Source organism: Centroberyx gerrardi, chromosome 9 (genome assembly GCF_048128805.1).
Source record: "Centroberyx gerrardi isolate f3 chromosome 9, fCenGer3.hap1.cur.20231027, whole genome shotgun sequence".
NCBI classification, from domain to species: domain Eukaryota; kingdom Metazoa; phylum Chordata; class Actinopteri; order Beryciformes; family Berycidae; genus Centroberyx; species Centroberyx gerrardi.
In genome coordinates this window covers 1,732,049-1,744,859 of record NC_136005.1, presented here as the reverse complement: position 1 = coordinate 1,744,859, position 12,811 = coordinate 1,732,049, and the positions used below count along the sequence as shown (strand labels likewise).

The window sequence follows — 12,811 nt, the reverse complement described above, 5'->3', positions numbered from 1 at the left end:
ATGTTCCCTCAGCCCTATGTTCCCTCAACCCTGTGTTCCCTCAACCCTGTGTTCCCTCAACCCTATGTTCCCTCAGCCCTATGTTCCCTCAACCCTGTGTTCCCTCAACCCTATGTTCCCTCAGCCCTATGTTCCCTCAGATCAGTACCTCCACCAATGAGGTAATGTTTTTGCCCCTTTCGCCCCCTAACCCTCTGATGCTGAGGGAACATAGAGACTAATTTGGATGGGGGAAAAAATTAATGAGGGAACACAGGGATGACCCCCAAACCACTAGGTTTAACATGATGCCATCTTAAAGCTGCACTAGGCAAGATCATACACACACACACACACACACACACACACACTCTAATGCTATATCACTGAGCTGTTGCATAGGGCAGTGGTTCTCAACCTTGGCTCGTGACCCTTAAAACAGAACAGGAGGCCTGGAGGCTGAAAACTATGAAGCATTTTATAAAAGAAAAAAGCAAAAATAGAGAAAAATCCGAAAAAATAGACATGATAATATCATTTGTACGGCAGAATTCCGTTTTTTTCCTATCCTATAAATAATTTTGCGACCCCCGAAAAATGGGCTCTTGCGGCCCCCTGGGGGGTCCCGACCCCCCAGGTTGAGTACCACTGGCATAGGGAACAGTATTTTACGCTGGTTGAAGAAAATACTGTGGGCGTCCATGTTTATCTGTTTATCTGAGCTGGAGCGTACGGAGGTTGTAATTATAACCTACTGTACAAGTTAGCAACTTAGTTAGCATCTCTCACAGTGTAAATTATCCAGTGCAACTTTAAAACATCATCACACTATCAGAATAGCCAATATATGAGTTCTTAGAGTACTGTATGGGCAGAATCAAATTTATGCAAATCTAGTAGTAATCGAGTAGAATGAGACTGACTCAGCTAGAAACCATTTAGTTTTAGTTTTAGGACTTTCTCTCTCTGAGAATCTGGAGCAGGAATCATTTGAAGTAGATTCATGAAATCCTCACCTGTGCAGTTGGTTTCCTCCCAGCTGATCTGAGGAGAGACAGACAGACAGATATCAGACAAGAGTTCAGTTCAACCATCTGGAGAAGTGACACCTGTTCTCACAAAATTAATGCAAATGCTGCTGGTTATTTCCCTACCCTAACCCTAACCCCCATTATAGTCTGTAATGTAAGTCTTTGGTTGGCTAAATGATGGTCAGCACAACATCAAACCAAATGCTGATACTTCTTAAAGGATAGCAGGTAACTTAAGTCCTTGGTTGACTAATAATACATGCATTTTATTTATAAAGCGCCTTACAAAAGATCTAAATAACTAAATAACTCTTTGACAGTCTGGATTGCGAACATAGATATCAAATAATTAAATTCAAGTACTGATTTTTCTTTTCAAGATGAATGAATTTCACTTTGGAAATAAACTCTTCACATCCAGGAAGTGAGTCTGAATTTACTGAACATGTCTGGGCATGTTTCAGCTGTGCTACCCCTACCCACACACACACACACACACACACACACACACATCCTCTCTCATCAAACAGTGGTTTGGTGTTTCTGAGCTGCTGCCTGGCGTTGCCCATTCTCTTTTTTTTGCAAAATATTTGTATTGAAAACAGTATTAAACGACATAACAGTGAGCATGTGGGTGTACATTTTAGAATTTTTTACAATAGAAAAGAAAAATGACAGTAAGGAACACTCACATTATGCACATAAAAGAAAGAAGAACAGAAGAAAAAACAGCAAAAGTACAAAACACGTCACCCATTCTCAACAATTTCAGACATCAGTCAGCATAATCCATCTCTGACATCATGAAAATCCCCTTTCACCCCTGATAGTGAGTTTCCCCATTCACTGAATAGCTGCAGTGGGTCGTCCTGCCTGAAGGAGCTGCCATCTGCTGTCATTATTTTGGGTTTCAGTGGAGAGTTTTAGTGTCCCATGAGGGTCTAAACGCTGTTTCAGAGGCTTTTCCACCCTGACAGGAAGGACATTATTGGGGAAACACTGAAAACTTGTAATTTTTGGGCTTGGAAATGTAAATAATGCTTACATGAATCATAAGTTTCCATGGTTATTTATGTGTTGAGTGAATTGCATGCCACTTCAGGCCCATGGAAGCTGCTAGATTGCCCCTGTATATCTTCAGTCACTGTGAGCTTGTTTCCAGATACATGATTTGCATCCAGCGTCAGTATATAAAATATATGTTGCCAGTTCAGACAGAAAGGAAGGCGGCTGTCCTTAACCCCCAGTAGAAGACAGTCCACTCTGTAGGTCAGGAGGTCCAGGCAGCTCGTCAGGAGGATGGAGCGGTCGGTCAGGCCTCGGACACGCTGCGGGTCGAAATCAGAGTCACAGGCGAGGACCTTTCTCTGGAGAAACAGAGAGAGAGAGAGGGAGAGAGAGAGAGAAACAGAGAGAGAGAGAGAGAGAGAGAGAGAGACAGACAGACAGGGTGAGCAAACCTGACAACCTGGATACTACAAAATGTGTTGTAGTATTATCCTTGTTTTATCCACGTATTTGTATTTTTTTTTTTTTTACTACCTTTTAGTCCTTTACCTTTACTCTTATGTTTTATGACAATTTTTTTTTAACTCTGTTGCTTTTTTCTTGTTTTGCAAAGCACTAATACACTTATACTTTATTTACACATAAATAAAGTGTATTATTATATTATTATTGTTCATTCCTGTGTAGTTACTGTCCAAAGTGAAGTCAAATCTTTCTTTAGATGATATGGAATATGAACACAGACACCTTGGTTACAGCTACAGTTACTATAATGTTAAAAAGTTGACAACTTAACAAAGGAATTCTCTAAGTATATGTAGTGTATATAAATAAGAATATTTATATGTGTATTTAATTGCACTAAGGGGCCATAAAAGCAACAAGAACAGGCTGTGGCATTGTATGCAAACCACACCCAACGCATTGTTCCCCACGGCAGCTGCAAAAGTACCTAGACTCGTTTTGCCTGAGGGGAAAAGCCATTACATGTGACAAGGCCACCAAGCTGGTGACAGTTTCCTCTGGATCAATGAAGGAAGAAAGAGAGGAAGCAGGGAGAAGCTGTGCCTGTGCATGTTTTGCATATGTTTTGCATAGTCCGCAAATGTTGATTTACCTGCTATTGATTTAGGCCAGATGCCACCTAAATGACTTGTATTACAGTTTACTTGACCACACTAATTTGTCGAGTTACAGTGTTTTGTTTTGTTTTATTTGACAGATGAAAGTATAGAGAGACAGGAAAGACTGGGGGAGAGACTAGGATGACATGTGGCAAAAGTCCCAGGTCAGATTCAGACTCATTTACATATGGTTTAATCATCAACCTTTTTCATATCAAGGACCACAGACCACAGATATCAAGCCACAGACCTGTGATTGATTGATGAGATTTTGTCTCTCGGACCCAAATCTGAGAATATTTTTATTATCAGATAAGATTTTGTCCAGAATCCCATGACTGTCTGTATTGTAGATAGAGAGATAACAGTGAAATTATGACCAAAACAGTCATTCTTCTAGATTCTCTAAATGGTAAAGTTTAACAATTCATCAATTTGCCTGGGGCCCCCTGGAACCCCCTCTAGGACAGCTGGTGGTCCTCGGACCCCACGTTGAGAACCACTGCCTTAAACCACTGAGCCACCAGGACGCCCCAAGTTACAGTGTTTTTTCTTGCTACCTGGATAAAACATTTATCTCCATTTATCATCATATTTGTGATTTGTTTGAACCTCCTGTTCAGAATACACATCAAAATGGATTTCATGGATTTCTGTAAACTGTGGCTTATTATAAATAAAAATGTTGACCTTTTGGACTTCTGAGGGTTTTCCAGGACACTGCTGATGTTATGTCACTGGTTAGAGAAGTGTTCCTGTCCAGAACATCTCTGGACAGTCGGGACAGTCGGGACAGTCTGGACAGTCTGGACAGTCGGGACAGTCGGGACAGTCTGGATAGTCTGGACAGTCGAGACAGTCTGGACAGTCGGGACAGTCGGGACAGTCGGGACAGTCTGGATAGTCTGGACAGTCTGGACAGTCTGGACAGTCGGGACAGTCTGGACAGTCGGGACAGTCGGGACAGTCTGGACAGTCTGGACAGTCGGGACAGTCGGGACAGTCTGGATAGTCTGGACAGTCTGGACAGTCTGGACAGTCGGGACAGTCTGGACAGTCGGGACAGTCGGGACAGTCTGGACAGTCTGGACAGTCGGGACAGTCGGGACAGTCTGGATAGTCTGGACAGTCGGGACAGTCGGGACAGTCTGGATAGTCTGGACAGTCGGGACAGTCGGGACAGTCTGGACAGTCTGGACTGTCGGGACAGTCGGGACAGTCGGGACAGTCGGGACAGTCTGGACAGTCGGGACAGTCGGGACAGTCTGGACAGTCTGGACAGTCTGGACAGTCGGGACAGTCGGGACAGTCTGGACAGTCGGGACAGTCGGGACAGTCTGGACAGTCTGGACGGGGAAGTGACTGAGTAAAGCTCTTCATGACTTCAATAACTGCTGATGTGCCCTTGAGAAAAACACTTAACCCTTAACGAACACTTAACGAAGGCCAACTGTTGCGTCGCCTCACATCGCCTGTGTTTGGTCCAAAAAGTTGCACTTGAACACACCGCAAAGACTACAGCCGACGGCCAACTAGCACGTACGTTCTGCGCCTGCAATAACTCTCCATACCATATGTCTGATGCAAATGGCACTGGCGTTGTCAGCCCTTGGTCTTTTGGTTGTGGAAGAAGAAAGGAAGAGGCGGAGGTGAAAAATAAGGAGAAACCGCACTAAATGGGTGAAATCATGAATACTCCAGCGACAGGCTCAAGGGGCTTTCCCCAACCTGTCGAGAGCTGGAGATAAATGAAACCTCCGATTTTAAAAATTTCGCTCGGCTCTTTCCTGTTCAGTTCCACATGTTGAAGGAATTTATCGGTCCAATCATCCAGGGGCAAAACACAAACTACCAATCAGAGTGATCTCTCTCACCGACGGGCTCCGACGCCGATTCAACACGCTCAATCGGCCGAAAAGACGCCAACAGGGTTCAACTAGTGCCGACGGTGCGGGACACACCGCAAAAACTAGGGACACAGACGCTTACCGACGGCCTGACATTGGGTGTGTCAGGGCCTTTAGACCTGTTTTCCCCAGGTGGGACTCTGCAGCTCCCTGCTTCACCTCAGCCTGTTCTCTTCGGTTTGAACCACAGTGGAAAAGCTGACTTTGTTTTGATTCGTTTAGGCTCACACTGTCCGATTACAACTGAAACCAGAGCTTCACTCACCAGTAGCCTGTTTATTGGACAGAGTTTATCTAACCTGTCATCCTGCAGGTTAGATAGCGATTCATTAGGTGCCACCTAAAGGAGGAAACGCTGCAGAGCTCAAATAAACCGCTCTGAACATGCTGGCTGTGAACGCAGCCTTACTTAGATTAAAGGGGAGTTCACTGGTAAGGCGTCATGGGGCCACGGGGGACGCACACTGTCGCACACAAACGTAGCGCGACCTTGGTGGCCTTGAACTGAATACAATGGAGGCATTAAAGGATAAGGCTGGTGTTTTTTAATGCATTTCTTATCGTCAACAAATCCTATGAAAATAACAAAATCAGTCCATGTAGCCGGTGCCCAGTAAAGCCTCATGTCCCAGCAGCCATAGAACTGCATTGTATTAAAAACTATTAAAAACCCGTAGCACAGAAAATAGTCCCCGGCGTAATGAAGAATTTGTTCCCATTTGAATTGGTATCACTACAACAGTCTGACTTTTCATGGTCACAGTTAGTGATTTTTATAATGTAAACTATGTCTTTGTGAGCTGTATTTAAAGGTTTTTAGCTTCCAATTGGAGCCAATGACTTCCGGGTTGACGGCTAAAAACGGAACGTGGGAAGTCAGAAAGTAACGGGAGGAGAGCAAACACATTGTTGATTTTATTATTTTCATAGGATTTGTTGACGATAAGAAATGTAATTAAAAAAACCAGCCTTATCCTTTAAATAATTGATCAAATTTAGTTTTTTTCCACTCACAGAGCGATCGCATGGCGTCAGAAGATTATGCTGCAGCTGTATAGAGGACTGTTATGGACTAAAGGACTGGACTCCATTTACTGCAACTGTTTGGAAGAAAGCTTCTCCGGCAGTGAGGCTGGAGAACTGCTGGTAAGCTGTATGAAGAAAAAACACTCATCTGATTTTGTACTGGCATGAGGATGAGTAACGACCAAATTAAAATTTTTGGGTGAACTATCCCTTTGAAAACAGATGAGCGGCTCCTGCCTGAGGAGCGGTTAAAGCTCTTCTGATCACATCTTAATGCACCAATCAGGTTTTATGGAGCCGATATGATGTGTGTTTAACAATCTGTTTAAGTGGCTCTGTGTTTAACAGATTGTTAAATTGAGTTTAACAGATTGTTAACACACTGCTTGGCTGTCTATCCCTGTGTAAATAAATCCTAGCTAACAGTTATCACATGTCGGTGTGTGTTTGATGGCTGAAGAGTCACTAGCCACCGGCTCTGCCTTCTGTCCAATATATTGATCTGTTACTAATCTCTGATCAAATGTTGTGATTAGATATGAACTGTCACTGTGGACGACACGCGGAGCTGCTGATGTTCTGCTGCAGATCTGCTTAGAACATTTATCAGCCGATTATGATCGGTGGCTGATCAATCAGTGCAATGCTGCATTTTAACACACAGGCTTTAAAGCTGCATCAAGCAAAATGTTCTGACCACTAGAGGGTGAAACTACAACACAGTTGTAAATAACACACTGCACTACGGAAGCCTACCAGGACAAACACTGCAAAGCACCGTGCATAAATGCTAATACAGTATCTACGGAGAAGTCTCGCCGGTTAGCAGTCTCTCTTTGCCAGCTGTTTCTCCCGCTGAAGGTCACATGACAGGTCACATGTTCCACAATGACCAGTGAAGCAGCAGGTAGCAAGTTCACTTTACTCGCTCACTTCAACAAGAACATTTTACACACATTAGCTTCAGGATTGGTTAGAAGGTTTGAAATCACTTAATGCATACAGATTTGATTCCTGTTGTATTTTGTTGTTTTTTTAACCCTGCATTTACATTATTTTATTTTATTATTAATATTAACATTTATTTGCTGTTCACACTGATTAGAAAACATCAGATCTGAGTCACATGGAGGAAAAATAAGAGTTGGGAAACTTTCAGCTGCAGAGTGAACGAAGCCTGAGACAAACACAGCAATATGCACTTCATTCATTTCCTTCAATCAATCAATCAATCAATCAATCAATCAATCAATCAATCCATCAATCCATCAGTCAGTCAATCAGTGACAGGTGCAGGTCTGTGGACTCACGTCTCGGTCCTCCCAGCAGGTCTCACAGCGAGGGGAGCGGGGGGGTCTGGAGAGCAGGAAGGAGACTGAACCGGATTCATGAATCCTGAAGCTGCAGCTCAGACCGGACTGAGACTCTGCTGCAGCCGGAGGCCGGAAACACCACAGAGCTGCAGGAGCGACAACATGACAGTTCACACCGAGGCTTTAACTTTAACCACCAGTGAATGTGTGAGCAGGTCAGCGAGGTCGTGGGTTCGATTCCCCATGTGACCAAGCCTGCTGCAGTATCCTCAGAGGTGGAAAGTAACTAAGTACATTAACTCAAGTACTTTGTATTTTGTGAGACTTTTTCTCCTCTACATCTCAGAGGGAAATCTTGTTCTTTTTCCTCCACTACATTTATCTGACGGCTGGAGTTACTAGTTACTTTGCAGAATAAGGTTTTACATGCAAAACATGTAGCCCGAGTGTTGAACCACTCAGGAATTGATTCATTCAAAAGTCTAAACCAACTGAATATCAGTCAAAGAGAGAAAGTCAGTTTTATTTGATGGGAGGGGCGAAGGGGCGGGACTGTTCAAAAATCTGTGATGTTTTATTGGGTGGAATTTATATTTACACTACTGGTGCAGCATGATGTCACCAATAAAGATACTCTGTTTTCCAGGAAGGAAAAGTAATGGGAGTTAATTTCATGGGGATTTAAAAAACATAAGCCCATGTTCAAGTGCAGTCAGGAACTTTTATTCTGATCACACACTGTGGAGCAGGTAAACACACACCATGCCATCCTTTTATTTAGTGCTCATCTAAACACTTGCAGAGGAAGAAAATATGGCTCATGTAACCACAGCTACTGATGCAAGGCTTCACAGCTCATTACAGAGTTAGATGTAGTTGTTTTGCTGCCCAGACAGAGAAAACCACTCACCACACAGTGTGTTAACATGATAATGACACCCAGCCAGATGATAATGACACCCAGCCACAGGCCTACAGAGGGAACTGTGGCTCTGACGCTCCCTGATGTGGTTCCATAAAGCTTTCTCTATCATTATGATTTTTACAGTTTCAAGGTATGGGAAGTATCAGAGCTTGCTGTACAACAAGATAACTGATGTCTATGTAGTGTGAGGACATTAGTTCATTTTGGTACAGATGGGCTAAAGGTTCAGACTGGATTTAAAAGAAAATATAGTATAATAGTAGAAGAAGCAGAGCCTTGCCTGGCTGAAGTTCAGGTGGTTCCCTTAAGCCTAAGGGACTTTACCACTTAATGACTAACAAGATGGAGCACAATGCACGATGCATTCTGGGTAAGATGCGCTCCTGAAGTCAGCGTGTGCTGACTCACTCCCTCGACCTCAGAAAGTTCACTTCTAATATAATTAGATAAAGTGGGAGTCACTTTCTATTCTTCCCCTTTCTTCTTCCCTGTTATTCCCTTTCTACTCTTAAAACAAACCTCTCTGATTCTGTGAATGCTGCTTATTCCTATTGAAGTCTTAGCTGATGAAGACTGTGATATACTGTCGGTTTGACTGCTGTTGACAAAATTCACTTATTGTAACTTGTATTGTAAAGCGTCTGCTGAATGACAAAATGTAATGTAATATGACATCACAGTTTGGCTGAACTCACCCTATGTATGTATGTACGTATCTATCCATCTATCTATCTATCTATCTATCTATCTATCTATCTATCTATCTATCTATCTATCTATCTATCTATCTTTCTATCTATCTATCTATCTATCTATCTACCTACCTACCTACCTATCTATCTCTCTCTCTCTCTATCTACCTACCTACCGACCGACCGACCGACCGACCGACCGACCGACCGATCTATCTATCTATCTATCTATCTATCTATCTATCTATCTATCTATCTATCTACCTACCTATCTATCTATCTATCTATCTATCTATCTATCTATCTATCTACCTATCTATCTATCTATCTATCTATCTATCTATCTATCTATCTACCTACCTACCTATCTATCTATCTATCTATCTATCTATCTATCTATCTATCTTTCTATCTATCTATCTATCTATCTACCTACCTACCTACCTATCTATCTATCTATCTATCTATCTATCTACCTATCTATCTATCTATCTATCTATCTATCTATCTATCTATCTACCTATCTATCTATCTATCTATCTATCTATCTATCTACCTATCTATCTATCTATCTATCTATCTATCTATCTATCTATCTATCTATCTGTCTGTCTTAAAGTAGAAACAAAGTGAACAAAATTGAGAGTAAACATTGTGAATGAATGAACAGGGTAACTGAGCACCAGTGTTAAAAATCAACTCAAAGGTTGTGATCAGAAATGAACACAGCCTTGACCTTGAAATGAACCCCCATATATGAGCCACATGTTCCAAATAGGCTGGCAGCTGTAGCGCGCCCTGCTCTCACGCCACACCTTGAACACGTGACCTACTTTTATTAGTTTGTTATCACTCATCACTAACCACTTAAACTGTTAATGGTTACTGAAGATGACATCATCTGGCTGCCGCGTGCAGTGCTGCCAAGACTAGCCTATGTGTGTGTGTGTGTGTGTGTGTGTGTTGGGGGGGGGTTCATTTCAAGTTCAAGGCTGTGTTCATTTCTGATCACAACCTTTGAGTTGATTTTTAACACTGGTGCTCAATTACTCTGTTCATTCATTCACAATGTTTACTCTCAATTTTGTTCACTTTGTTTCTACTTTAAGACAGACAGATAGATAGATAGATAGATAGATAGATAGATAGATAGATAGATAGATAGATAGATTCACGAGAGAAATGAGCTACTGGAAAAAAAAAAAAAAATCACAGACAGCCTAGTTTAAGTCGATGGTTGAAAATAGCTCCCTATATTCCTCTGCGTGTTTGCGTTAGTTATGGAAGATGGATAAACGGATATGAAATAGCAACAGTTTGCTGCTGACACTCACTGTTAATGATCCAGAACCAGCAGATCCAGCAGATCCAGCTGGGGTCCATGTAGAGGATTCATCTGTGGAGGAATTCACTGCAGTCTGACGGCTTGGGAACAGCGGGATCGTCTCCAGTCACCGGTGACTGACTACCGGTGATATGATTATGAATTCTGCATTGTTGTTGGTTTATTACTGATTGATTTTAAAATAACAAAACAAAACAAAAAACCGACTTGAGCCATATAAATACATAAAGAAATACAAGTTCCAGTGACAAAAATCAGCGAAAAAACAAAAACAAGACGGCAACACGGATGATGACGAGACAAGAAAACAAAGAGAAACATGATGAGGCAGAATGATGCGAGGATGAGACACACACACACACACACACACACACACACACACACACACACATACACACACGAGACAAGAGAGAGAGAGAAGAGAGAGAGAGGGAGAGAGAAACACTAAAGAGAATCCCTCCATCCTCCTCAGTTTAAAGCCGCTGTGCTTCTCTGGAACAGAAAGGTTCAAAGGTCAGAGGTCAAATGTCTTGACTGGGATCAGACGATTAAACAACAAACATAATGATAAAAAAACTTTATTTATAGAACAACTTTTCAAAAATAGAAATTACAAAATGCTTTGCAGAGTATAAAATGACATAAATAAAAAGTAGGACAACAATAGTTCATAATAAATGAGTCAAAAAATAGGAACAAAGGGATCAGTGAAATCTTCAAATTGATTGATAATTGATGTTAGTGGATACACTCCATTATATCCATTATCAATCCATTATCAATTATCCATTATAATTAATTTATGGATAAATTCCACAAAATCACATTGTGAATAAAAAGGATTATATAACTTTATGCTAATGCTATGCTTTTACCATTAGCAGAATATGACCTAATCAATACATGATACATCCAATCAATACATTTACTGAAAGTGTTGGTCCATTTTGGATGAGTCCTACTTCATTATTCGTATACATTTTTAGCACATATATATTATTGGTTTTTATTTAATATTATTTTATTGTCTATAAGGCACTTTTAAACTTTATTTGGAATGTACTATATTCGTTTTTTTTATTACTATAATCTAACAACAGTGGCCAGATGTGGACTAGGGTTAGACTGATATCAGATATCGGTCTTTAATTAAATATCAGTTATCGTCCAGCTGCAGAAACACAGTCTGGAAAACCTCACATGACATTTTGTTTAATTGTTAATTCTGTTTTGGATAATTAATGTAAAGGCAGTTTTCTCCCAGAGTTTCTCTACCAGTGAACAGGTGTGATGTCACTCTGCCTTAAAGAGCTGCTGACACTAAAACAATCTCATCAGTCTGGCTTCAGTGGAGAGTTTTAGTGTCCCATGATGCTCTGAATGTTTCAGAGGCTTTTCCACCCTCATGAGAAAATTCTAAATACTTGGAACAAAATATTGGCTAAATATCGGCAGCTTCGGTCTTCAGAAACCCATATCAGTCGAAACCCAAATCCGGCACTCTTTGATATTAAAGTTCATATTTCACTTGCTTTTTGGCAGGAAACTGCTGCACAAACAGACTGGAAACTGAGCTGAAGTGTCTGTTTGGCCGCTGCTGGTTACACCAGAACAGATATTTCTTCCCGGTGCGTTATGTTGATCATCTTCAGCAGCGTTTGATTCATCAGCCTCTTCATCTTCACCTGGTCGTCCACTGCGATACGTCACGTTGTCGCTTCTTCTGCGCTCGGAGATGAATTTCCAAAGGAAGAAGCCAAGTAGAGCCAGGAGGAGGAGAGCAGCTGGAACGCCGAGACCGAGACCGAGACCGAGTGCCAGTGGATCAGTGCCGGTCGAGGTGGAGTTCACTGAGAGAGAGGAGAGAAAAACAAGAGGAAAAGTTTCACTACATGACCGGTGTTTTAGACCGTGATCAGACTGGAGCTTTTTGTCTCCTGCTCAAACACAAAGTGACAGAGAGAGCAAGAGGTCGAAGGGCTCAAGGAGAGTGACATCATTCTCATCGCTACGCAGCACAAAGCACAACAAAAATATACATATATATATATATATATACATATATATATATACATATATACTGCTAATCTGAAGACAAGGGGACCATGCAGCTGAAAACAGAAACGGACCAGAGCAAGTTAGTGTTTGTTCTGCTGTTCATTCTGAGACTCGGTGGAAATTCCTTTCGTACTTGCACATGTTTTTTATGAACGTTGTAATTGTTTTTATTTATTTTATTGCATGTTTGTGTCTTAATGTTTGTCTGTTTTAATGTTGTTGCTTTTTATGCTGCTATCTTGGCCAGGCTTCCCTTGAAAAAGAGGTCTTTGTATCTCAACGGGACCGACCTGGTTAAATAAAGGTTAAATAAATAAATCAAAAAACTGGGAGGCTGCTGACTTCTCTTCAGGCTGTTCCAGCTTTTCTCAGTTGATTTCTCCAAACTAAGGTCCATGCTCTC

General features: G+C 41.6%; 1 long non-coding RNA gene across 1 annotated transcript; it reads right to left on the bottom strand.

The window, feature by feature from the left end:
• Positions 1-995: 995 nt before the first annotated feature.
• On the bottom strand, positions 996-7,528 carry LOC144539660 (uncharacterized). Its single transcript, XR_013505083.1, has 3 exons — positions 7,386-7,528; positions 2,252-2,377; positions 996-1,023 (listed from the first exon to the last, which is right to left on the bottom strand). It is a non-coding gene; the product is annotated as an uncharacterized LOC144539660 (long non-coding RNA).
• Between the last annotated feature and the right edge of the window lie 5,283 nt (positions 7,529-12,811).